Source organism: Pezoporus occidentalis, unplaced genomic scaffold, assembly GCF_034315485.1.
Source record: "Pezoporus occidentalis ecotype Australia unplaced genomic scaffold, CSIRO_AGI_Poc_V1 ctg214, whole genome shotgun sequence".
Taxonomy (NCBI): domain Eukaryota; kingdom Metazoa; phylum Chordata; class Aves; order Psittaciformes; family Psittacidae; genus Pezoporus; species Pezoporus occidentalis.
In genome coordinates, this window is record NW_026914007.1 from 1,039,631 (window position 1) to 1,066,019 (window position 26,389).

The following is a 26,389-nucleotide window of genomic DNA, read 5'->3' on the forward strand; positions in this document are numbered from 1 at the left end:
CTGGCTGTTTTCCCCTAAAATCAAATCCCCTTGAGGTATACATCGGACTTCCCCATCTTCCCGCATTACCCACCAAGTATATCCAGGTCCCTGAGCAAAAGCAATCCCACGAGTGGGTTTGCCTTTACCTGAAGCAGGAATTACCCAGACTGTCTTTCCCAGCAAATTCTTCATATGCACCACGGGAACTTTGTCCCCCTCTACAATATGTAACAGTTCTGACTGGGCTGGGCCAGCCCTGTTGGCAGATCCTCTGGTGTTGACCAACCAGGTGGCCTTTGGTAAGTGTGTATCCCAATGCTTGAAAGTTCCCCCACCCATCGCTCTCAGTGTAGTTTTTAACAGCCCATTGTACCGTTCGATTTTCCCAGAGGCTGGTGCATGGTAGGGGATGTGATATACCCACTCAATGCCATGCTCTTTGGCCCAAATATCTATAAGGTTATTCCGGAAATGAGTCCCATTGTCTGACTCAATTCTCTCTGGGGTGCCGTGTCGCCACAAAATTTGTTTCTCAAGGCCCAGGATGGTGTTCCGGGCAGTGGCATGGGGCACGGCGTATGTTTCCAGCCACCCGGTGGTTGCTTCCACCATGGTAAGCACATGGCGCTTGCCTTGGCGGGTTGGTGGCAGTGTGATATAGTCAATCTGCCAGGCCTCCCCATATTTATACTTCAACCATCGTCCTCCATACCAAAGAGGCTTTAACCGCTTGGCTTGTTTAATTGCAGCACATGTTTCACACTCATGAATAACCTGGGCAATAGTGTCCATTGTTAAGTCCACCCCTCGGTCACGGGCCCATCTATATGTTGCATCTCTGCCCTGATGGCCTGAAGTGTCATGGGCCCACCGGGCCAAAAATAATTCACCTTTACGTTGCCAATCTAAGTCCATCTGAGCCACTTCAATCTTAGCCGCTTTATCCACTTGTTGGTTGTTCTGGTGTTCCTCAGTGGCCCGACTCTTGGGTACATGGGCATCTACATGACGTACCTTCACCACCAGGTTCTGCACCCTGGCAGCAATATCTTTCCACAGTGCAGCAGCCCAGATGGGTTTACCTCTGCGTTGCCAGTTGCTCTGCTTCCACTGCTTCAACCACCCCCACAGGGCATTTGCCACCATCCATGAGTCAGTATAGAGATAAAGTACTGGCCACTTTTCTCGTTCAGCAATGTCCAGGGCCAGCTGGATGGCTTTCACCTCGGCAAACTGACTCGATTCACCCTCTCCGTCAGCAGTTTCTGCAACTTGTCGTCCAGGACTCCATACAGCTGCCTTCCATCTCCGATGTTTTCCCACAATACGGCAAGAGCCATCAGTAAACAAGGCATACTGCTTTTCACTTTCTGACAGTTTATTATATGGTGGGGCCTCTTCAGCGCGCATCACCTCCTCCTCTGGTGACATTCCGAAATCTTTGCCCTCTGGCCAGTCCATGATGACTTCTAGAATGCCTGGACGACTGGGATTTCCTATTCGAGTTCGTTGTGTAATTAGTGCAGCCCATTTACTCCATGTAGCATCGGTTGCATGATGTGTAGAGGAGACCCTGCCTTTGAACATCCAGCCCAGCACGGGCAGCCGGGGTGCCAGAAGGAGCTGTGCTTCAGTGCCAATCACTTCCGAAGCAGCTCGAACCCCTTCATAGGCTGCCAGTATTTCTTTCTCAGTTGGGGTATAGCTGGCCTCAGATCCTTTATATCCCCGACTCCAAAAGCCGAGGGGTCGACCTCGAGTCTCCCCTGGAGCTTTCTGCCAGAGGCTCCAGGTAGGACCGTTCTCCCCAGCTGCAGTGTACAGTACATTTTTTACATCTGGTCCGGTCCGGACTGGTCCAAGGGCTACTGCATGAACTATCTCGCGTTTAATTTGCTCAAAGGCTTGTTGCTGCTCAGGGCCCCATTTAAAATCATTCTTCTTCCGGGTCACATGATAGAGAGGGCTTACAATCGAACTGTAATTTGGGATGTGCATTCTCCAGAACCCCACTGCACCCAAGAAAGCTTGCGTTTCTTTCTTATTAGTTGGCGGAGACATTGCTGTTATCTTGTTGATCACATCTGTGGGGATCTGTCTACGTCCATCTTGCCATTTTATTCCCAAAAATTGAATCTCCTGTGCAGGTCCCTTGACCTTACTCCGTTTTATGGCAAAACCGGCTTTCAGCAGGATTTGGATTATTTTCCTCCCTTTCTCAAAGACTTCTTCCGCTGTATCGCCCCACACAATAATGTCATCAATGTATTGCAGGTGTTCTGGAGCTTGCCCCTGTTCCAGTGCAGTCTGGATCAGTCCATGGCAGATGGTAGGGCTGTGTTTCCACCCCTGGGGCAGTCGGTTCCAAGTGAACTGGACACCCCTCCAAGTAAAAGCAAACTGTGGCCTGCACTCTGCTGCCAAAGGGATTGAGAAAAATGCATTGGCAATATCAATCGTGGCATACCACTTGGCTGCCTTTGACTCTAGTTCATACTGAAGTTCTAGCATGTCCGGTACGGCAGCACTCAATGGTGGTGTGACTTCATTCAGGCCACGATAGTCTACTGTTAGTCTCCATTCTCCATTAGACTTTCGCACTGGCCATATGGGGCTATTGAAGGGTGAGCGGGTCCTGCTGATCACCCCCTGACTCTCCAGTCTACGGATCAGCTGATGGATGGGAATCAGGGAGTCTCGGTTGGTGCGATATTGCCGCCGGTGCACTGTTGTGGTCGCAATTGGCACTTGTTGTTCTTCAACTTTCAGCAACCCCACAGCAGAGGGATCTTCTGAGAGACCAGGCAAGGTGGACAGCTGCTCAATTTCCTCAGTCTCCAAAGCAGCAATACCAAAAGCCCACCGGTACCCTTTTGGGTCTTTGAAGTACCCTCTCTTGAGGTAGTCTATGCCGAGAATGCATGGAGCCTCTGGACCAGTCACAATAGGGTGCTTTTGCCATTCCCTCCCAGTCAGGCTGATTTCAGCCTCCAGCACAGTCAACTCTTGGGATCCTCCTGTTACTCCAGAAATATAGATGGGTTCCACCCCTTGACAGCTTGATGGCATCAGGGTACACTGTGCACCGGTATCTACTAGAGCCTTATACTTCTGTGGGACTGATGTGCCAGGCCATCTGATCCACACAGTCCAGTAAATCCGATTGTCCCCTACCTCCACCTGGCTGGAGGCAGGGCCCCTCTAACAGTCGTCACAGCATTGGACACTTAAGTCGTGTTGAAAGGGATTATTCTTCTTTATCACAGGAGCTGGAGTGAAATCAGCTCTTCCACTCCATCTGGGAAACTGATCACCAGAGACTGAAGCCGTAGCTCTCATGGGACGATCAGTCTTGGCCCTTGCTCCCCTCTTCAGTTCACTCACCCGTTCCTCCAAAGCTGAAGTAGGTTTTCCATCCCACTTTGTCATGTCTTCTCCGTGATCCAGCAGGTAAAACCATAGGGTACCCCGTGGCGTATACCTCCTGTATCTCCTCTCTTGAACAATAGGACGCCTTTTGTTAATAGCTGAGACGTGTGTTGGTACACGTGAGGAGCCGGATAAATCAGATAGATTGTCCTTCAATTGTTCGATGTCCTGGGACAGTTTTTTCACAGCTGAGATGATGGAAGGGGTGAGATTGTCTTCGAACTCTCGGAGTTTATGAACCATTTCATCCACTGTTAGTGGTACTATGTCATTCCAGGTTACTGTTGCCAATGAATGGGCATATGATGATGGTGCATTCCGTGTAAGTTTTCGCCACATGGGTCGTGTACATTCAACTTCATCTGGATCTATAGGTGTATCCCCGTTATTCGGCTTGATGTGATAGATCATCTCTACGATGGCCGATTCCCTCAGAGACTGGATGCCTTTGTCTATAGTATTCCACTTGGCCGAACGACTCGTAACATCGTCCTTGTACGGAAACCTTTCTTTCACAGCTGCCAAGAGCCTCCTCCAAAGGCTGAGGGACTTTTTCTCTCTTGCAATTGCTTTGTCAATTCCCCCTTCTCTAGCAAGTGATCCCAGCTGCTTGGCTTCTGTACCTTCTAGTTCGTGACCATCAGCCCCATTGTCCCAGCATCGGAGTAACCAGGTGATGATGTGCTCCCCTGGTTGACGGGTAAAATCTTTTCGCATATTCCGCAGCTCGGTTGAGGTCCGAGGTCGAGAAGTTACCTCTTCTTCTTCTTCTTCGTCATGTGATGATGACTCCTGATCAGATTCTGGACCGGGTGGTGAATTCATTGGTTCTTCATCTCGCTTCACCCTTTTTGCCTCCTTTTTGCTTGTTCTCTTGCGTACAGGGGCAACTGATATTGGTACGAATTGGTCCTCTGGTTTGGCTGCAGTGATTATCACTGTGGTTTGAGTAGCAACTGTACTTGTTACTGGGGGTGGTGTAGCTACTGTGCTTGGAGCTGGGGTAACCGCGCTGTCTGTTGCAGTTGAAGTTTGAGCAGCTGCTGTACTTGCCACTGGGACAGCTGTGCTGTTCATTGCAGCCAAAGTTTGAGTAGCGACTGTTGCTTTGCCCTCAGATCCGCCGACATTCTTTTCCTTTTGAAGGTGCTGGATAGTGTTGAACAAGGCCCTGTAAGCATAGGCCAAGCCCCAGCACGTTGCCATGATTTGTCCATCTCTGGTATGGCCAGAATGACCACACACCTCATTTAAGTGTTTTACTAATTCTTCTGGATTTTGCAGTTGTTCAGTAGTGAAATTCCAAAGTACTGGAGGGGCCCACTGACCTAGATACTTGCCCATACTATCCCACACACCCTGCCACTCATGGCTGTCCAGCCTCAGGGAAAATCTCTCGGTCCTCCTACATCGTCGTTTGACCCCAGACAAGACCCAAACCTGAATCTGCTTAACTCTTGAAATCAGTAGTGGGTAAAACACACTCTGTATGCGTGTTAGCATGGTGATTCCCATCACCATCAGCAAACAAGTCTCAACAGCATTAAAAGGCCATTCAAAAAATTCAAAACTCTCAAATGTAAATGGTCTGGGGGGACGACTAGGAGGGTAAAAGGATGTCTCCTTCCCAGGTTGAGCACCTGAGAAGGAGAAAAAAGATGTGTAATTGCTAAGCACCTCCATCATATACCTCCCAAAGTATAAAGGTGGTGACCACACTGGGAACATAAGCCAGATCAATTTCATGATCAATGATTCTATTGTATTACAAGTCATTACCATAAAGTACAATGGGATAAAAACCTTAGCCCAAGCCCCATACTTGAAAAACACTAATACAGCAAGTACCGGATGGACGTAAGATATCATATACTGAAACTGTGAGATCAAGAGGAACAACCTTGAGAGCCAATAAATCAGCATTGTGACGAGTGACTATCAATCCAGTCAGATCTGTTCTTATCTCAACCCTTCGTGCCCCACGTTGGGCGCCAAAAAGAACTGTCGTGGTTTAAACCCAGTCAGGTAGCTTGTTCACTCACTCCCAGTGAGTGGTGCCGAGCTGACAACAATCGAGGTCCGTGTCCGTCTTCCCCCTCTGCCTCCCCGCACCGGGGCTCTCCCCTTCCCCGCTCCCGGAGGAACGGGGAGGAGGATCGAGAGAGTGCAACTCCTACGGGTTGAGACAAAAACAGTCCAGCAACAAATCACCACCGCTACTATCAGCTACAACAATGATAAGGGAAAATAACAAGGGAAGAGAATACGATACCACCGGCCAAGAGAAACGAGCTCCACCCGGAAAACCCCTGTCCTTCCGGGTCACTCCCAGTTACCCCTCACCCCGGGCATGACGTGCTGTGGTATGGAATACCTCCCCGGCTAGCCCGGGTCAGGCGCCCCGTCTCTGCTTCCTCACAGCCTCCCCTCCTCCCTGGCAGAGCATGAGCCTCACAGAGTCCTTGGTCAGGGTAAACATCACTTAGCAACAACCGAGAACATCGGCTTCACCAACACTGTTCTCAAACTGGAAGTCAAAACACAGCACTGTACCAGTTAACACAAAGGAAAAAACATGACTGCTACTGCGGAACCCAGGAGATTAACAAACAAGTCTTAACTTCTCTTGGAAAGAACTTTGTGATGCAAGAATGAAGCATTACAGGTACAGCAACTAAGTTAACACAATGCTGGCCTTCAAAATAATAGTCTAATTGTGAAGTGTTTAACAAACAAAACACTGATACCAACAATAGGTTCAATGTTGCAGGTGTTCCAAGAGGCTTCTCCCTGCAGCAGGCATGCAAACACAGGCACAAATAGGTAGATCAAATACCCTGCTGCTGAAAGAGATGATATCTGAGGTAATTCATTAATGCAGCAACTTATTAAGAGGTGCCACTGCTACCTATGTTTTTAGGACAGGATAGGAAAAAGACACAGTTGTATTTATTGGATCTTTAAAGAAACAATAAAATTAAGCTATCAATTTATTGAAATTGTGAAGGTGAAAGAAACTACCTAATCTCTCTTGGCTGATTTAACAATCAAAAATGAAGAAAAATACAGTGAGAATTACAACTGTGATAGGAAATGTTAGTGTAGTGAAACAGCCGAGATTCTTCTTCCTTTTTTACAGGTGGTTTTACAGTTTCTATGGAATACAGTTTCTAAGGGAAGACATGTCATTTCATGATAAATACTAACCCTGAAACAAAATATTTTGTCACTTTTCCCCCCACACATACTATCTTTATAATTCAATCTAGTACTCTTTTGGTGGAACTGAAGAAAACAGATTTTTCATTTTGGTTTGAGTTCATTTTCTGTAGTTACCTTCCGTGCTGGCAGCAAATTCTGACAATCCTGGACAATCCTGGAAAATGAGTTTGTCAGACGCTGGTACCTGAGTACATGATGCGGATTTTCAAGACTGGTAAGATGTCGATGGCTGTCAAAAGCAACAAACATCATTTGGCCTAGATTTTGTACCCAGTAATGAAAACTAAGTCGTTACTTCTAACAGCACTCTATGCAGATGAAGTATTCCATGCAGTCTGATCTACATACTCAGGCCCTGATCCCAAGCTATATTAATTCAAACTCATGAAAATGTTCCCACTAATTTCACATGGCAAAAAAAGATGCATGCGTATAAACCCTTTCAGACTGGGACTTTTAATTATAAACTTCTGGGACAGAGAATTATTTTAAAAATGTGCATATACAGTGCCTGCACAAAAGAGACTCTTTTTTCTGATGGAGTCTTCCAGGTATTAATACAATCTTTGAAAAGCATAGTAATAACAAGGTTGGGATGGTGACTTCCCTCCTCCCCCCCTTTTTTTAATGATATGCAGGTATCCACTCCTTTCTAAAACATGGTAATGTCTGAAGTATTCAAAGATAATTTCAGGAGAACTTACACATTTCATCTTTTCTAATTTATCAGTTCCCTCTGAAAAGATGATCTTGCAAGTAAACAATCTGAAGAGCATTATTCTCCATTTCAGAACTAAGCTGCTCTCTGTCCTTTGCTTCTGTGTTCTGCCAAAGGTGGGTAAGTGAAATCTACTCTCAAGGCTTAGGAAGTGGCAGGAAAACTTTATGACATGGTCAGAGGTTTTGTTGCAGCTGGGAAGCAAACAGCTATTGAAAAGCAGTGGCAGATAACCAACACTGGCTGTTTAGCCTGGAGAAGAGAAGGCTCTGGGGAGACCTCCCTGGGGCCTTTCAATACTTAAAGGGGGCTTATAAGAAAGATGGGGACAGACCTTTTAATAGGGCCTGTAGCAATAGGACAAGGTTTTTTTTTTAAATTGGAAGAGGGTAGATTCTGAATAGATACAGGAAGAAATGTTTTACAGTCACAGTGGTGAGGAACTGGCACAGGTTGCCCAGAGAGGTGGCAGATGCCCCATGCCTAGGAGTGTTCAAGGTCAGGCTGGACAGGTTCTGAGCAACCTGCTCCAGTTGAACACATCCCTGCTCACTGCAAGTGGGCTGGACTAGGTGACCTTTAATAGTTCCTCCCAACCCCAAACTATTCTGTTAATCTGTCATAAACCTTTCACCCTTCTCTGTAGCAAGTAACTCGCTTTCAAAGATGTTGTTAAGTCCTGGTACTGTGTTGGAAGAATGCAGTCTTGGACAGGAGGCAATAAAATTCTAACTACTATCAGGCAGAGTGTAATAGCTCTAGCACAGGGTAAAATTATCTCCATTATAAATAGTTCTCAACGGGTGGAGGAGAAAAGTGTGCATTACTGTAAGGCACAGCAGCTTTCTGATATGTGAAGAGACTTTCTCCACACCTGTATGTAATCCCCAGCCAAGAAAGCTGAACTACTATATGCAGATTTCATCCTGTGTCAGTTTCCAACTTTCTCTAGTAAAAACAATTGTAGAGAGAAAACAAACACGAGGAGGGAGAAACAAAGTAAGGAGCAATACTGCAAAGATTCTCATGTCACAGGACATATTGGGAAAGGGAACAAATACTACTTTTTGACACATTTTAGGGGAAAAAAATCCAACTTGTCCCATGAAACCCATATTTCTGCATTCTGACTGTACTTTATTTAACCCCAGATATGCTGGCATGCATTTTTGTGTTTCAAATGGAGAAAAAAAAAGTCTTTTTAATAGTAAAATGCATTAACTACATTTATAAATACTTGGAGTGTTACAAGTAACAGTGTCAGCACTGTTATGCAACTTACCTCTTTTTGTTGTATACTAAGACGTGTACCTTGCATGAATTTTAATCATCTTTGATTTTCTTAAATCACCAATTTTAATTTATATACCTAGTTTAGTGTATCAGCTTCAAGTATTTCAAATAAATTAGCAAAACTAGAACATCAAATATTTGCTATAAATATTTGTTAACTGTACTTCTTGCTGACTACTCTGAGGCCTTTTTTGTTACATCTCGCAATCATGAGGCACCTTTTACCTATGGAAGCATACTAGAGGAAATGATATTAAGAAGTACAAACACGCCTGGGTTGTTCCTGTGCCACACAACAGGAAGATTTCAGCTATTAAGTCTTCTACTTCTACCACCAGAATTGCAAAACAATATATACATGAAACAATACCTGTTTGCTCAGAAAACTACAACTGTTAATGGAAATCTACCGTGTGACCTTTTGACTCCATTTTTGATACTTCCTCACACAAAGATTTAGTTTTCAGGGTTGCAGCAGTCTTTCTTTGTGTAAGAAAGATTCCAGCAGCTAGAATTTTCTGTCCTGATATGAATCATGAACACACATGAAGCCACCTGGTGTGCAAAGTTTTAAGTTCAACTATAAAGCATTAGCTTTATATGTTTATATGTTTAGCCAGGAAATTTTTAAATATTCAAGCAGAATCTCATGGCAAATGAAGCACAGTTGAAGAAAGCTTAGTTGACAAGGGTATCGGTAGAAAGCTGCGTACACCACAAACTGAAAATTACGGGAAACTACAGAAGGTAGAGCATGTAAAATATAAGGAGGGGGTTACACCTTGGGATTTTCCCCAGTGCTTTCACGGATATACTGTATGTCCTCAATATTTCAGCAAGCAAGAGAACCAAATTATCCTGACAATGGGACCTTTAACTGATTAGTCTGGTTCTCTCAGACTGCCCCCAGTGAAATTATCATTTAGTCTAATAATTACTCTGGATTGCTCTCTCAGCACTTTATAATATACTGTGTGGGGCTACAAAGAGCTATGTGAAAAGCCTTGCTGTAGTGATATATAAATGGAAAAATACAAAAAAGCATTTAATTACCAAGAAGTGTGATGACTTGATAAAAGTAATACACTATCTGCTATGCCCAGCTTGACCTCTCAACAGGTAACCGGGCAAGACACTATTTCCTCATATTTAACTACATATACATAGGTATATGTATATATATATATAAAACTGGGAGAGAATATCTGGAAAACTACTACCTTTTTCTGGACAGTTTGGAAAAGTATCATCTTTAACTGGTAGGACTCATGTTGGATTCTTTCAGCACTGGGCAGTTAATTGGTATAGCAATCCTTCCTTTCAAAACATAAGATTTTGCTCTACAACACCTATGGGACATGCAAGAATGTGTGCTGCCAGCAAGAAACCAGAACGGTGGGAAAGGCTGTGGCAGAGGAATCAGAAAACACACAGACTCACACTTTCAGAGAACTGGGATTTGATGTCCCTAAAAAGCTTTGGATTTCCATCTGAAAATCTTCTCTGCAGTGCACAGCTTATAGTTGGCACAGTCATCAAATTACTGGAAAATTAAGAGCTAATTATCGCAACCCAACTAATTCATATTTCTAGCTGCAACTATCTTTTCCAAACTACTGTTCTAGCCTTGAAAGTACTCACATGAATAGCCTGTGTGGTACTGTCTGAGAGCCTCCATCGGTCCCCCATGCAAAGACATTTCAGACTCTACAACACCAATGTCACTGTATTTGAAGAAGACTTAAAATAGGGTCTGGTACATGCACACCACCTAATGTTTAGGGTTCTGATCCTGAGCAGACTAATACAAATTGCTGTTGCTGGTCATAAATATTGCTATCTGAGCCTGCTCAAATGGCTAAGTATTTGCAAAATCAAAGCTTATGTGAATTAGTGAACACCAAAAGAAAAGGCTGGTAACAAATGATTTTTATCTTTGTTTTCTAAACTGTTTGTCAAACATTCACCAGTTCCATCAAGCAATAACCAAAAAAAAGGGGAAAGATAAAAGATGCTTTTTTAAATTGTTTTTCGAAGTCCTAGGATGTGCACAAACATTTTACAAGCAAAAAGAATAATCTTTTCTTTAAAATAAAGCATGCATGAGATAATTAGATTTAAAAAAGTATACTGAAGTTGGGGGGGGGGGTGTGTCTTAAATTGGCAAGCAGGTTTTCTCTGTAACTGTAACAAACCATGCAATGGCATGAGATCAAGAAAAGATTTCAGCATCTATCCAATCTTCTATTTTTTAAACTGTTCTTACCAAAGTTAAGCATTATTTTTGTCCTTCAGCATATGAAAATTGCTAACCAAATAGGGCACCATGTTTTACAAACCAAAGAGCTACAACACAAAACCACAAGCATTCTTTGCCAGTCATGTGCTACAGATTTTCAGTATAATTTGACCTCTCAAAGTAAAGGATAAAATACCAGCATGATATCGAAGAAAGTAATCAGCCTAATTCTCATTAAGATTGTGCCATTAATCCCTCTACAGAGTGTACTGAAAATTTAAGCTCAAATGATTTATTTCTAAATATCAGTAGAAATTACAGTTCTCTAGAACCAGATTATAATTATACAGGATTGCAAATTGTACGGGTTTAGTTCCTCGAAACAAAATGGATAGCAAAATCTGCAATTCTAATGACTGTTTTGAAGCTAAATACAGATACTGAGCACACTGCAGTTCATTTACCAATTAAGACAAAAACAGTTTCCCTTGTCTTTTTCTTCTCTTTTCTCCAAGATTCAGGCATATTATGAACCCACAGAAAGACAGAGATAAATTTATTGGCCAGAAATAACAAAGCAAAAATCTACTCTATACTTACTGCATAGAGTAGACAAACTCTCTTTTTTAAAACATAATTCAGACACAGAAAATTTGGTATCACTGGCTTTGTTTTTTTTCGGATCTTTATTCCCTTCTTGTTTTTAAAGAAAAGATGAAAGATAGTCCTACATTGAATTTCAACCTGTGGATTCAACCTGAGGAGCTCAAACAAATCTTCAGTACTCAATTATATTGTGAGAAGTACTGCTTCCTATGTCTTTACAACTTGACAAAAATAACTTCAAGATACAAAGAATAATCAGAATCTAGATTTTTGTAAATGTCACTTTCCATGTATTCCAAAAAAGTGCAAATGTTTTCCCACCCCAAGCGTTTGAATAACAAATTAAAACCATGTCTGCATGAAGCCACCTCCGTTTCTAATTTGAAAATCAGCACAGGCTTAGAGAGAAATCACTGATGAGAGCCACACGATTTGTAGCAGATTTGTTTAAGCATGACAAATAGATCCTGAGGTAATTCAAGATGCACAGGTCTTGGATTTTGTGCTTTCTATTTTTCAACAAAGAAAACAAGCATAAACTAATTTGCTCCAGTGTGTCATTTAAAAAGTCTACAGATAAACTACTGCTGGTTTTGTGTAACTAAAGAGATCAAAGATGAAGTAGATCAGATTAGCTACTAAAGAAAGAGCGTGTTGACAAGCAGTACAGAAAAGTTTTATCAGCATTTTTTGTGGATAAAAAAAGCACAGTAAAACACATAAATCTATTTACCCGGAAGGCTGTCCTAAGCTTGCGTTTAGCTTCTTGTAAAGTGAAGAATGGAAGAATGAGATTATGCTGGTTTTGACTGGGATAAGAGTTAATTTTCTTCATAGTAGGTGGCATGGGCTACATTTTTGTTAAGTGTTGAGCAGTGCTATCACAGAGTCAAGGCATTTTCTGCCTCTAACCCCACCCCACCAGTGAGCAGGCTGAGGTGCAAAAGAAGCTGGGAGGGGACACAGCTGGGACAGCTGCCCCCAACTGACCAAAGGGATGCTCCATACCACAGAATGCCATGCTCTTCCTTCCTCTTCCTCCATATAAAGCTGGCGAAAAAAGGAAGGAAGGGAGGGACACTGGGAGTGATGGTGTTTGTCTTCTCAAGTAACCATTACATTGAGGGAGCCCTGCTGTCCTGGAGATGACTGAACACCTGCCTGACCATGGGAAGTGGTGAAGGAATTCCTTGTTTTGCTTTGCTTGTGTGTGCCGCTTTTGCTTTACCTATTAAACTGTCTGTATCTCAATCCATGAGATTTCTCACTTTTACCCTTCTGATTCTTTCCCCCATCCCACCCAGGGGGGAGTGAGCAAGCAGCTGTGTGGGGCTTAGTTGCTGGCTGGGGTTAAACCTCAACAAAGATGTAAAGGTTTTTGTTGAACAAAGAGCTGTTCAGGTGCTGCGACATCAAAAGCAACCCATTACAGGAAAGGGCTTTTTACCTTCCTTTTCATATTCTTTTTAATATGTGTCTGAAGTTGCCACTTTAATTCTTCTAATTCACCTGCTAGAATGCCTGTTGGCAACAATTATAGCAAAATCAATCTCCACTGGGGACTGAAGAGCCACATACATACAGCCTTGAAAGCAGACATATTTCTAAGCCTGCTAGTTCCCTCCTATGAAACATTTTCAGTTAAAATGTGGGTAAAATGTGAATAGAAATACGCGATTATCAGACTGGTTGCTGTTTTTCTAGAACAGGAAGCAAATCATACCATGCAAGTGAAATTAAATTCAAAACATTCAGTTCTTTGACAAAGAGGCATTTCTGTCTCACCTGAAACATGTGTGTTAGCGCTGCATGTTGTGGAAAAGACAAAAAGCAGTGAACAGATGTATATCTGGAAGTTTCAGGAACAATTTTCATGTCCAAAGGGGTTCCGTAATAAAATTTGACCAGCGCATTCAAACTTCAAATTCCTTCACTGCCAATTCAGTATCTGTACAATGAGGGGGGGTTGCCTTTCGCCTGGTTTCTTAAGGAAGAAAGATTTATACATTCGTAATGTCCATAATTTTTTTTCTTCAGTTGATTAATTTCAACTAAAAGCAAAGTCCAACAGCTTTCATGATGAAGGTGGTGGCTGGGTAGAGTCAAAGACCTTAAATGGCCTCTCTGTGGAGAGGAAGGTTTTAGACTCAGATCAGTATTATTAATGAGAATTCACGTAAGGAAACATGATGTACAAAAGCTATAGGAATTCTGGCTTCAAAAGCTGTAGGGATCCTAGGATCAATTATTACAAGGTATATGCAGAAGATCCCTTTCAACCCCAACACATGGTGAAGAAAGATTACTGGGTTCATTTTTTCTTGTCAATATATGCATGGCTCTTATTTGGATTTCTTATAAGCAGACAAACAGAAATACAAAAGAAATTAAAAAGATAATCTGTTTTAGAGGCAAGAAGGGTGGAAGATAAAGCAAATACAATTCCTGCTACTGAAATTTTACCCTGGAAGAGCCACACTTCTGCTGTATGTGCAGTGTCCTCATCTGTAATACAGGGTAATATGCCTCTGCCTTTGGAGCATCTCCCAGAGCTCCACACAAAACACAGCATGTGAGGGTGAGACACAGGACCGGCAGTGCACTATAGCACCACACCAAGGCACACCCACACCACCGAGCTCAGGCCGCAGTCATACTTTATATAGCACTAGGAAAAGGAGACAACAGTAGGAATAATAAGCAAGCACATGTACTCTCAGAGAGGGGAAGCTGTATCAGACAAAGCTGGAGACCCCTTTTAACTGTATCAGATGTAATTAAACCACTTCTGGCACTGTGGGAAGCTGTTTCCAAATGCATTTGAGAAAGGCAGAAAGTATCATTTTAGCTATTGGACCATTAAAAAAAAGAGTAAAAATAAGATCCCCCTTGGGGTCTAATCAACACTCATACACCAGCAGATGTTTTTCTACTCCTCTTAGATAACTACATATGGCTGTGGATCTTCCGGTTGCTTTATGGAACACTAATTGCCCACTGCACAAAAATTGATCAAGCATGCGATCACTGTTATTTGGACACTTTTCACAGCCCTAATATTTCAATGCACACCCATGACTTTGTGTTTATTGTGAATATAAGGTTACAAGGATGATCCACATTCACTTTCATTCTGTCAGATGTAGAGAGCTCAATGTTCTTGCTCTTTCAGGACTTAGCCAAAACCATAACATGATGAGGAGGAGTTCAGCCCAAGAATTATGGAAAGCAAGCCCATAAGCACAAGCAAGCTAGAAATGTGTAAGACAGCACAGCTTCCTCTACATGACCCTTCAGAAGAGTTTATTATTCTGGGGTAGCACTGTACTGCTATCAGTGTACAGGCTGCACCTTTATGTGCAGCAAACTGGGAGCATGCAGCATGCTTCACTGGACTGCCAGCCCCACAACAGTGACTACAGCAGTGATCAGAGACTGCTCACCCACACTGCTGAAGCCATGCGTGCCTGCAAACTATGCTGCTCTCCCCAGGGAACACATGCTCTCCCTGCTCCCAACTGCTGACAGAGGAACCTCTGCTTGCATCTGTAACCTGCTTTAGAAAGACTTTTGATGACAGCTCCTGCTCAAATATTTATCTGCTTTAGGATCATTAAAACATTTAATTTAAGAAAAGCTGGAAGATTATAAGGAAATACTGCCATTGACTTACTTACAAATTTAACTCAATTCATATTATGTCTGGGCACTCTCCCAGCAGCACATACACTATTCTCCCCAAAACCAACATCAGCCATTTGACAGAACACTGGACAGAGCACTACAGATCCAATTTCCAGATATAGAGGACTCATACAAAAAGGGAAAGAACCACAAAACCTGAATAAGTTTCCTGAAGTGCCACATATCACCACAATACAGAGGCAGGCATTTTGTGTTGCAAAAAGAAAACTGATGCTTTATTTCACAAAGTAATTAACCTAGGGAATTATTAATAGTAACTCAATCATTGTTAGGTACAGACCTGCTCGGAGTGAAAATAAAAAATACAGAAACAATATCATAGACATGATGAAAAATTAGCAGCAAGATTAAATCATCAACAGCAAAGTGAAAAGCAAAACCATAAACACCATCTTTCTATTTACTATTTATTGCAATATAGAATCATAGAATCATAGAATAGTTAGGGTTGGAAAGGACTTTAAGATCATGAAGTTCCAACCCCCCTGTCATGGGCAGGGATGCCTCACACTAGACCATGTCACCCAAGGCTCTGTCCAACCTGGCCTTGAACAGTGCCAGGGATGGAACATTTATCACTTCTTTGGGCAACCTGTCCCAGTGCCTCACCAGCCTCACAGTAAAGAACTTCTTCCTTATATATAACTTGAACTTCCCCTGTTTAAGTTTAAACCCATATGCAGTCATGTTTGGCATTGTTAATCCAAGTCCACAGTAAATGCAATACTGCAGAGCTAGCTGTAAACTAAAACCCTGTGGGATGAATTTTCATCCCCAGTGCTAGAGAATTACGTTGAGGACTCCTCGCAATGTCAGTTGGGCATGCAATTCATTGTGCAACGCAGTGAAAACTTCAATGCCTCTAATGTATCCCACATTTTAATCAGAATAAGCTTTTTCAGTCGAGAATGAGCCATTCTTGCCAAAGAACACTTAAAACCTGCAACGTGTTACATGCAGTTTGTCGTTTTGACTAGACAGCACAACAGTCATTCTCCTCTCTTCTCTCTCCACCTAAGTATTTTCATCAGAAACTTCAGATTTTCAAAGAGGCTCACAATTAGGAAATAACATAAGCAGAGAATCAGAGTGACCCTGAACACTCTTGAAAATCCAGCCATAGACTCTCTGCAAGGTTCCCTGTGTAGTCTCACATTCCATCTTTTGAAAGGCCTATGCCAGCTAATGTGAAAATACGGCAATTCTGCACATTTCTTAAATCTTCTGCTTCAAAATCTTTGTATTTTAATGGAATGCAACAATCAATAAGCTGGAAGTTTAGCAACTGAATACTCATTTCCAGTGAGCTGCTAGTTGCCTTACAGTCTCCTTCAGTTTTTGTTAACAGCTTATATTATTTGGTACTACTTCAGTGAAATGATGTCTTTCAGAAATTATAATTTATTATAAGTAAAATCAATTTTCTAAGCCCTAGTATCTTTCCGCCCAAGTCTAGAATTCACTGGATTATTTTGCCAGAAGTGCTGTAAGAGAATGCCAGTTCATCAAATCCAGGACTTGTAAACTCAATGACCGCCAGAGTTTCAGAAGAAAATTTTGGGGGTGGGAGGGACAGGACCAGGCCACACCAACAAATAACCTGAAAGCCCAGGCACTCATCTAAGGTATCAGAAATACCCTCCTCCTAAGGTATGAAACACAGAGGGCAGAGACTTCATCACTTGAACTTGCATATCCCGCCTTCCAGGCTATGCAAATGTAATTTCACATTTTTTCCAATAAAATAATCTGCAAATCACTCTGATACAGAGTGCACAGGATTGGAAAACTTTTTGTCATTCCCATACTACACAGAACAACCTCTACTGTGCCTCAGGCATATAGCATTAAATGAATAAATAACAGAAGGTGCCCAAGAATCAAACAGCAAGGAAAAAGGGAAGGCAGGCAGGAAGAAAAGGGAGAACCTTTCATTTCATTTAAATTTCTCTTGTGTTGGTTTTTCTTGATCTTTAAAATCTGTCTGTGATATTCAAGCCCTGAAGAAGTAATTAACATTTTTTCAAGCTGGATCAATACTGCCAGGATACTACATTATATCATTCTTTGAAATAGCTAACATTTAAAAGGCATCTTCCAGGATGCCTCAAACTTCTAGCAATGTCATGATCTTTCTGCACTGATATGATGGCCCAGTTTCTCTAGGTATTAACATAGTATTCCTTTACCAATGTATCTGGCATATCCAAGATGAATTATCCTAGTATTCTGAAAAGCCAGAGCCTAGATTAGGTCTCTCATAGGTGGCTGGTGTTCTTAACACACAAAAATTAACATTGTTTGTTTAGACCTGATACTGAATTAAAAGTTTAGACCAGATAATAAATTTGTTTAGACCAGATAATAATTTAAAAGTTACATCCACATTGTGAACTGTGCTATGACAGATACCCAGGCAGCTGAAAACATGCTAATACATATACTGGAAACAATTTAACTATGGTATTCTCTAATTCCTCACAGACTGAACTGCATTGCTCCTCAAAGGAGTAAATCACTCCTGCATTTTTGATGTGGTTGTACAGCTTTCAATACCAGTGAGCTGTGTCAGCTCATATGCAGCTCACCCAAGTGTCTCTCTACTGCACCGCAGTATGCAGCATGGACATACCACAGAGATCAAATACAGAAGGAAAGAATTTAACCAATTCAACACCAAGCAAAGCTACATGGTTCTTTGTGTTTCCATCTGTCACTAAGGCAAGAAACTCTGATGCTGTCATGATCCGCAGTGGCGCCCTCCAGCACAGTGCATGGGAACCTCCAGGGGAAGTTAAACCCAGTCACAAGTGGTGTTCCCCAGGTCTCAGGACTGGTGCCAGTTCTGTTTAATATCTTTGCCAGTGACCTGGATGGGGGGATCAAGTGCACCCTTAGTAAATTCACAGACGACACCAAGCTGGGCCGGCAGTGTTGATCTGCTGGAGGATAGGAAGGCTCCGCAGAGGGGTCTGAACAGGCTGGATCCTGTCTTTTACCAGACACAGTGTGGCCAGCAGGAGTAGGGAAGTGATCTATCTCCTGTACTTGGCATTGGTGACACCACACCTTGAATCCTGTGCTCAGTTCTGGGCTCCTCACTGCAAGAGAGATACTGAGTTGCTGTACCAAGGCCAGAGAAAGGCAATGAAACTGGTGAAGGGCCTGGAGCACAAGCGTTACGAGGAACAGCTGAGGGAACTGGGGTTCTTTAGTCTGGACAACAGAAAGCTCATGGGGGACCTTACTGCCCTCTATAGCTACCTGAAAGGAAGATGAAGCAAGATGAGGGTCGGTCTCTTCTCCCAAGTAACAAGTGATACGACAAGAAGAAATGGCCTCAAATTGCTCCAGGGGAGATTTATACTGGATATCAAGAAAATTCTTTTCACTGAATGGGTTGTCAGGCACTGGAATAGGCTGCCCAGGAAAGTGGTTGAGTCACCATCCTTGGAGGTATTTAAAAGACCTCACATAGATGTGGCACTTAGTGACATGGTTTAGTGATGAACTTGGCAGTGAGTCTTACGTTACAGTTTGACTTGGTGATCTTAAAGGTCTTTTCCAATCCTTTATCATTGTATGATTCTATGACTGCATAGATTTAATAATATGCAATGTGCAGAGGCACCTGAACTCTGCCTTAAGGACAGGCAATAAAATAGCGCTAGTGTTATTCTAGGGCAAGCACAAAATCTGCCTCTCAAACCTTGTACTTCACTTTTTAAATCTGCACCAACATCCAGTGAACTGATTTAACATCCAGTAAAATGTTAAAAAACAATACCTGGAAGAGTCACTTGTCAAAGTCTGTCTCACTGGTGAGAGACATCTTTAATATTATTTAACATTCCTCTACAGATGCAGTGTCCCAAAACATGCATTCTTTACCCATATAACTAACTTAAAGTTTTAGGTAAGCATGTAATAGTTCACGCAATCCCTAGGTCTGCAAAAGATTGTTAATGGAAATTCACACTCCTGGCTTGAGTCTTAGGATTTATATCTGCCAAAAATAGTGGGATGCATTCCAAGGTACTGTAAGTGTCTTAGTCTCTCAGTTGCCACTCAACCTGACCTCAGCAGTAAGTCCAAGTCATTGTCTGAACAAGTTATCTATTCTTTAATTTCTATAATATATCAAATAATTTTTTCAAATTTACAGAAATAAAAATTGCAACATGGTGCTACATATTATTTTATTGTTGCTGTTGCTGTAGACAAGTGAAAATGCTGCCACAATAGCATCGGTCAGCAATAACATGCTCTGGAAAAAACACAGACCAATTTTCCTTATGCCTCTTGCTGCAACACAGGTACCATTAATGGAAATACCCATCTTTTAGCTTTTTTTATTTTGCTTTCAAACTGAGACCAAATTGAAAGACAAACCTGTTTTGATGGATGAAATGGATGAAATACTGATGTATCTCTATTTCACTTGCAGATACAGTTTCTAACTCAGTCATTACTTGAAGTTAATCAAGGAATTTCTTCATCTTGTAATTTTTCACCTGCAGGTAGTTAGAACTGTGATTACAATTAAAATTACCATTAAAAACTTCATGCTGTGGTTTCATTACCTGCGTCAAATGAGTTACATTAATTATGAATTATGATATTCACAAACTTGTCTTAGCACGCATCTCAACAGGAACCTTGAAGTTTCCACTGAAATCTGCAATCCCAGCCTTAATTTTGGTAAACATCTAAGAACTCAAGCTAAAACTCCATGAAAGAATAACTCGGGCACTGGCATTGTCAGAGAGCAAGGTAAGTATGTCACCCACAAACAAAGTGCGTTTGCACATTCATACTAATGTATTACAGACTGCTTGCCATTATTTGCTCGGCTAAAACATGAGCTCAGAGAAGGTCATGGAACCAATCCAATTCCTTTTCAAGTCATTAGAAACGCTTCTGTGGCACCTCTTTGTGACTGCTTCCTGCAAGAAACCACACATCTGTGTTGCAGAGGACGGTGTTAGATGCTGCAGTATCCCTACCTCCAGGGAAGTAGTCTCACTACTACAAGGGTGGTAGTCTGACTGCACAGAATCAGCATCCAAGATCTGCAAAGTTCTTGTACTAGCAGAAGCAGTTACTATCATTTGCTGTATAAGGCACTGCTGCATTTCCCCAAAGGAAGCAGCTTGAAATCAGGGCACTTTTTCCCTTTAAGAGTAAATAATAGATAAATACATAACCTCACAACTTACTAGCAATCCAAAAAAAAGCAAAGCTGTATTTTAGGTTCTTGTTAATGTAAAGGAAGAAAATATAAATACATCTAGCAAACAATTTAGTTACAAAGCAAACTGAGTATTTAAAGACAAATATCACAAAGCTACACAATGTAGACCTAAACAGAAATTACTCCATAGATGACCCACAATATACCCACAGTTACTGAACTGGTATAAAACAAAAAAGCTACATTACCATCAAGTATTAGATAAAATGAGCTGGTGCAAAACAACTACAGCAGAAAAAAAAAAAAAGTTTCATTTTTTTATTATGTGTACCAAAATAATTACTCCAATCTTTCCACCTCCCACAGTTACCTTTGCACACTCAATAAACCCTTCTCTGGGAGCACATTTTCATATCTATTTAAGCACTACCCCTTTAATTCCAATTTTCTTAAGAACGGGATAGTCAAAAGATGCTGATGACCATGTCTGTTAACAAAAGTGAAAGCAACAAGTATGCCAACAATCATCCTGATCTTTTTTGCTTGTACCTCTCTTTTGCATTTGTCTTCTAAACTGAAAATTCTTCAGACTGAAGACTCTGTTGCTGTACACCTCCATACTATTAGCATTATACAAACAGTAACAGAGCCCAGAGAGGTGTTACATTCTCAGCTGAGAGTCTTCAGAACTTGCAGGTATTGTCCTGCCACTACATAACGTTAAAAGAGATTTTAAAACTGTGAGAGAACAGTCCTTCTGTTCCCCCCCATCCACATTTTCATTACACAGACTATGACCAAGAAGGGGATCTCCTAATTCCAGTTACTGGCCTTCATATACGACAGTAACAAAAACTCCAGCAATGAGATAGAAAATAAACATTCATTTTAACATCCACGCTTAATCTTTTAATAATCTGTGCAAAAAAAAAAAAAAAAGAAAAAAAACTCAAAAATCTCAAAAATAAATGTCAAAAAATGGCAAAACTATTTTAGTAATACAATGAGAAGCTGGAATTATTCAAAAGTTACAAACACTAAAATACAAATTAAATAGCAAACATTTACAGAGGAGGTATCTTCTGCAGGCACCATATAGCTGCTAAACTAGAATTCTGTGTTCATTAAAATGAATTATGAAGGAAAGAGAAAAGAAAAACAAAAGGCACGGAGAACAAGATGTAGGGAGAAACAGCAAAAAGAAATCTGTTCATAAAGAGAAAGAGCAGAAAAGCATGAATTAGAAAATAAGTCATTAGTGTGAGGGAATGAGGAACAAGGTGGAAGTGTGAAAAGAATCCAGCTCTCTACTATGGCAATTTTTAGTTACTAACAAAAAGTACCACCTTCCAGAAATGCTGCTGCTTGCATGTTTAAATGGATGGCGCTTTATGTAAATGTCCAAAAACCCTAAGGCGTAAGAGTCAAAACTGCCCAACTCCGGGAACTGCAAGAGACGACATAACATTTCATATCCGCTTTCCAGCTGTGATCTAAATCTGGCACAGACGGCTTGTAAATGATTGTCATGCCAGAAGCCTGAAAATGACTGTCGCTATCACAAACCCACTGGCCAATTATGAAATAAATAACTTTTAGTCTCGATCTGGATGTTGATACGGCAAAAGTGGTCGGGGGCAACAATACCCTAGGGCAGTTAGGGAAGCCATTTATCTGTTGCAAGGCCCACAGTGCGCCCTGCAAGAAGTGGCAAAGACCCTTCAGCCCCTTACTTAAACCCACCCTTGGCACACTGCAAAGCACAGACCAGCTAAGTTTTACTCCCAGCACTGAGGCTGATCTCCCTTGAGCCTTGTCCCATTTCCGTTCAAGCCAATTCCCTACAACTTCCACAGGTCTCTATTTCTCTCCCTGGTAAAACTGAAGTGATACGTTACTTTCCTCGCCTTTCTTTTCCGCCTGGTTGACTTAGGCTATCAGCTTCAGGGTAGCAATTGCCTCTGACAATGTGCTTGTACCGCTCCCTAACAATAATGCTGGGCAAAACAGGACTTTGATCTCACCTGGAGTCTCTATGCACTAGAGCAGTAGTGCCCTGTATAAGAGCGCAGACCCCCATTAAGGGAAAGCTCTAACTTAAATGTTTTAAAAGCACATGACTAGGCTAATTTTATACATCATAATAACCTGAGACAAGATAGCCTAATTTAGAGGAGACGCATGCTCTCTGTACCCTTTTCCTCAGAAAAAGCAGCTCTCATAAATTATCAATGCCATTCCCCACAGCAGGCAGCTGAGAGCGAGCCTGTCTGCACTGTGATGCACTCAGTCAAAAACTGCACCTTGCAGCAGGGTGAGCACTCTACTATCACTGTTACCTTTAAAATGTTGAGGCATAAGGATAGATAATACCCCAATAACTCAAATAAATGCATGGAAGTGAGTGTGGGACACCCTTGGTCTTCAAGGCTGGTCCTGTTTCACAACTTCTTTACACATCACACTTTTTGAAATCTTACCTGCTCTAACTGCCATGATTCATGAATTTACAACACCGATGCGCTCCACAATTTTCATGCAACTGTAATCCTTCACTTTGCAAGTAAATAACTAGTGACTCTTTATAGCTGCAATATCTAAGCACAGCCTTAAAACTTCAGAGCAAGTTCATGAAAGCTACAAAAATTGAGCATAATAAAAAATGTCACAAAATAAGGCATATTATTACCATCATCATGTACATATCAAGATATATTATGCCACTGCAAAATGCATGCTGTGTAATCTGCTTTATACAGAGCCCTTTGCACAAAGTGCCTGACCCCCTGTGGCACCGTTCATGGGGTCCTCTTGGGCTATGGAAGGTTTTTCCCGCACAAACCAAGTCTCAGTAGAATTCCAGAAGCTTCACAAAGAACTCTGGGGACTTGCGGCAAACTCATTTCTCTGTGGACTGCGCTTTTCAGCTGACAGTCTTCATATATTTCTCATTAAACAGGTGAGATTGTTTTGTAAATGCTGCTTTTTAAGTTATAGTATTAAGATTTATTGTTAAAGAAACAAGTGAAAATATAAGAAGTCATAATAATAAATAATAACAGGGACTGGGACCTTACTGTGACTGATATTTTTATCTTAGCAAGCAAGAGTCATCTAACTACAGTTATGCAGTATGAGGACTGTGTTCACTTACTCCAGGCAGACCAGCATAAAATAAAAATGAGTATGTTAATTTCAGAAATTCTACCAATTAAAATGAGTTCAGGAAAAGGACAGGAAAACAAAGTGTACTTTTGAAAAAAAACAACAACAAACTCCTGTGAATCTGTAATGATTCCAAGATATTTCTGCTATTTTCTACTGGAAACTGCTAAAGGATACCAAAGGAAAACAGTACTGTGCTTGAGAACTTAATTCCTCAAGAAGTTACATCTTGCTTTTAAGTGCCATCAGGAGCCACCTCTTAAGGGCAGGGGGCAGCTACATGAACTGCAACTGACTTTTTACTGGAGTCTAAACTATTTTGATTCTTAGTAATAAAGGACAGAAATATTGTTTTAAATTAATTAAGTTTTAAGAATAATTCCTAGCTCATTTTATTTGGTGTGTAGGCTTGTGGAAGTGCTTAATCATATATTCGACGTTCTATCTATGCAGTTTCATGAAATAAATGCCATATATTTATTTCTAAAAAACTTTTGATTGTATTTCATAATATTAATGAACTCAAATCCCCTCACCCTATGACTATTAGCGTTTCAAAAGCAGAATATATAAGAGAAGACATTAAGAGCAAAATGCCAAAATAGCAAACTCACAAATAGTATGACTCTTTTATCCATCTCAGTATAAAAAGCTAGCACTGACACTGAAAGAATTGCCTTCTCTTTTTTGCTAATTCACCCAAAACATTCTCAGCATCTTGAAAGTGGAAGTATAATCTAGGTTGGACAGAGCCTTGGGTGACATGGTTTAGTGGGAGGTGTCCCTGTCCATGGCAGGGGGGTTGGAACTAGATGATCTTAAGGTCCTTTCCAACCCTGACTATTCTATGATTCTATGATTTTGTGAGCTTTGGACATGCAGGTGGATTGCTTAATGAGTTGTGCACAACACACACAGAACTGATTCCCTCTGTCTCCTTTCACTTGTAAAGAAAAATATGACATTCTACTGAAGAAAAAATACCACACTTTTCTGCTTGAATTAATTCAGGTATACAGCTGCATGTACAACCGATTGCCAGGAGGAACAATACAGGTTTGAGTCTTGCTAACATTTTAAAGTCCATGCCAAAGTTGAAACAGCTTTGCCAAGCTTGGAGAAAGGCTCGCAGTATTTTCTACCATACTGTACATCAGTGAGGCTCAGGATATGTCACATACGTCTTTACAGACTTCAGCATGCCCAAGAGCCTGTGCCCTGTCCCCCACACTAGCAGCAGAGAAATTGCTAGCTGTCACATGCCACCCAGGCCATAAAGAAGGTGGAAGAGCAGATGAACTATCCCCAGGGGTGCACATCAGGCCTCTCCCTCTCATAGTGTTTCACTCGTACAAAACAGTTCTCTGACCTAATTTGCTAATGCAGTGTTTTCATGTGGAATCTCAGCCACATGTGCACTCAGAAACTATCGCTTTCTGTGTAAACACACTCAGGAGATCCTGGAGGATGCTTTAAACAAGCAAGCTCAATGAGATTTGCAATGCTATACTGCTAACTCAGGAAGTAGCTCTGAAGAATTAAAAATAAGCCAACTTCTTAAGAGAACTCTATTTTAGAAGCCTAGACAAAGACTTTCAGAGCAGAAGCGTGGTTTGTTTGCCTTTTGGTCTAGGGCAGTCCTCAGCAATTCGATATGGTTAACATTCAATAGCATATTAGAAAAGATATAAGCATTATCAGATCTGTGTTTCTCTGAAAATCTACTGTTTTGCCTCCCTTTGCTTATCTGAACTGCACTAAGCAGGAACTGAAGAGATGTTTTATTTCCTTCTTCAAGGCCACAGCTACAAAACTGCTCAGCAAACTTTTGGCACTGGCCTCTGAAGAGCCTCATGTACAGCGGGAGAACAGAGAAACAGTTCCTCTGCTGCTGGGAAGAGCCACGAACAGCTGTTCTTGTGGTATTTTTGCCATTATTACAGGGCTTCAAAATTACATCAGAATGCATCCGCTACTCATTTTTGAAGCCTTATTGCCAACTTGTTACATCTTATAAAGCACATGGTCTGAAGCAGCTTTTGGACAGAGCCACAATATTCTCAGGTTCATTGCAATCAATTTCTTTCTTTCTGATTCTTCTATTGATTAGAACTATCAATCATGCACACAGATTGAAGCAGCAGACTTCCATTTGTGTGTCTATCAGGTCGGGTTTTTTTCTGTGTATTAAGGAGTGATTTATTTGTGTTTAGGTTGCACTTATTGTGGCATATGGTTGCTATAAATATTGTCATTTAGAACAGGGCAAACTACAACTGAGCTGTTTAAACATCTGTCTTTGTTTTAAAGCACACTCTGGAAGTATTTTTTATTTCATGAGTGTTTACAAAATAAAAGAAGGAAAATATTTACGTTACTGTATCTACCTTATCTTATTTACAACCAGCCAAATGAAACAAACGCTGCTTATCCAGAGCACCTTTTTAAACGCCCATGATTCCTTTCTGCGATGATTCAGTTTGGAAAAGATACTTTCATGAAGACTAAGAAGCCTCAGAACCCTAACGCCACTCTGAAAAGCAAATGCAGAAATGGGTTTATTCCTGCTTCGGAGCCCAGCCCAGCCCGCCCGGAGCTAGACCTGCTTTGGCTCGCTTTCCCCTCGCACCGGCGACCCAGAAACGAGCTGTTCTCATCTTCCACCAGCAAACGCTTCCGCTCCAGGGCCGGGCGCTGTGGTAGGCACGGAAGGGCACGCAGGAGCCGCTCCAGCACCGCCGGGCCGGGGGCCAGCCCGTACCGCCGCACGTCCCGGGGCCGGCTCCCGCTCCCCGCCGCCGCTGACGCACGGGGCTCCCGGGCAGCAGCAGCCGCC

General features: G+C 41.7%; 1 protein-coding gene across 6 annotated transcripts in view; it reads right to left on the reverse strand.

Annotated features, from left to right (window-relative positions):
• Positions 1–26,389, reverse strand: part of TUB (TUB bipartite transcription factor) — a 76,862-nt gene that overhangs the window by 49,436 nt on the left and 1,037 nt on the right. The window lies entirely within an intron of this gene.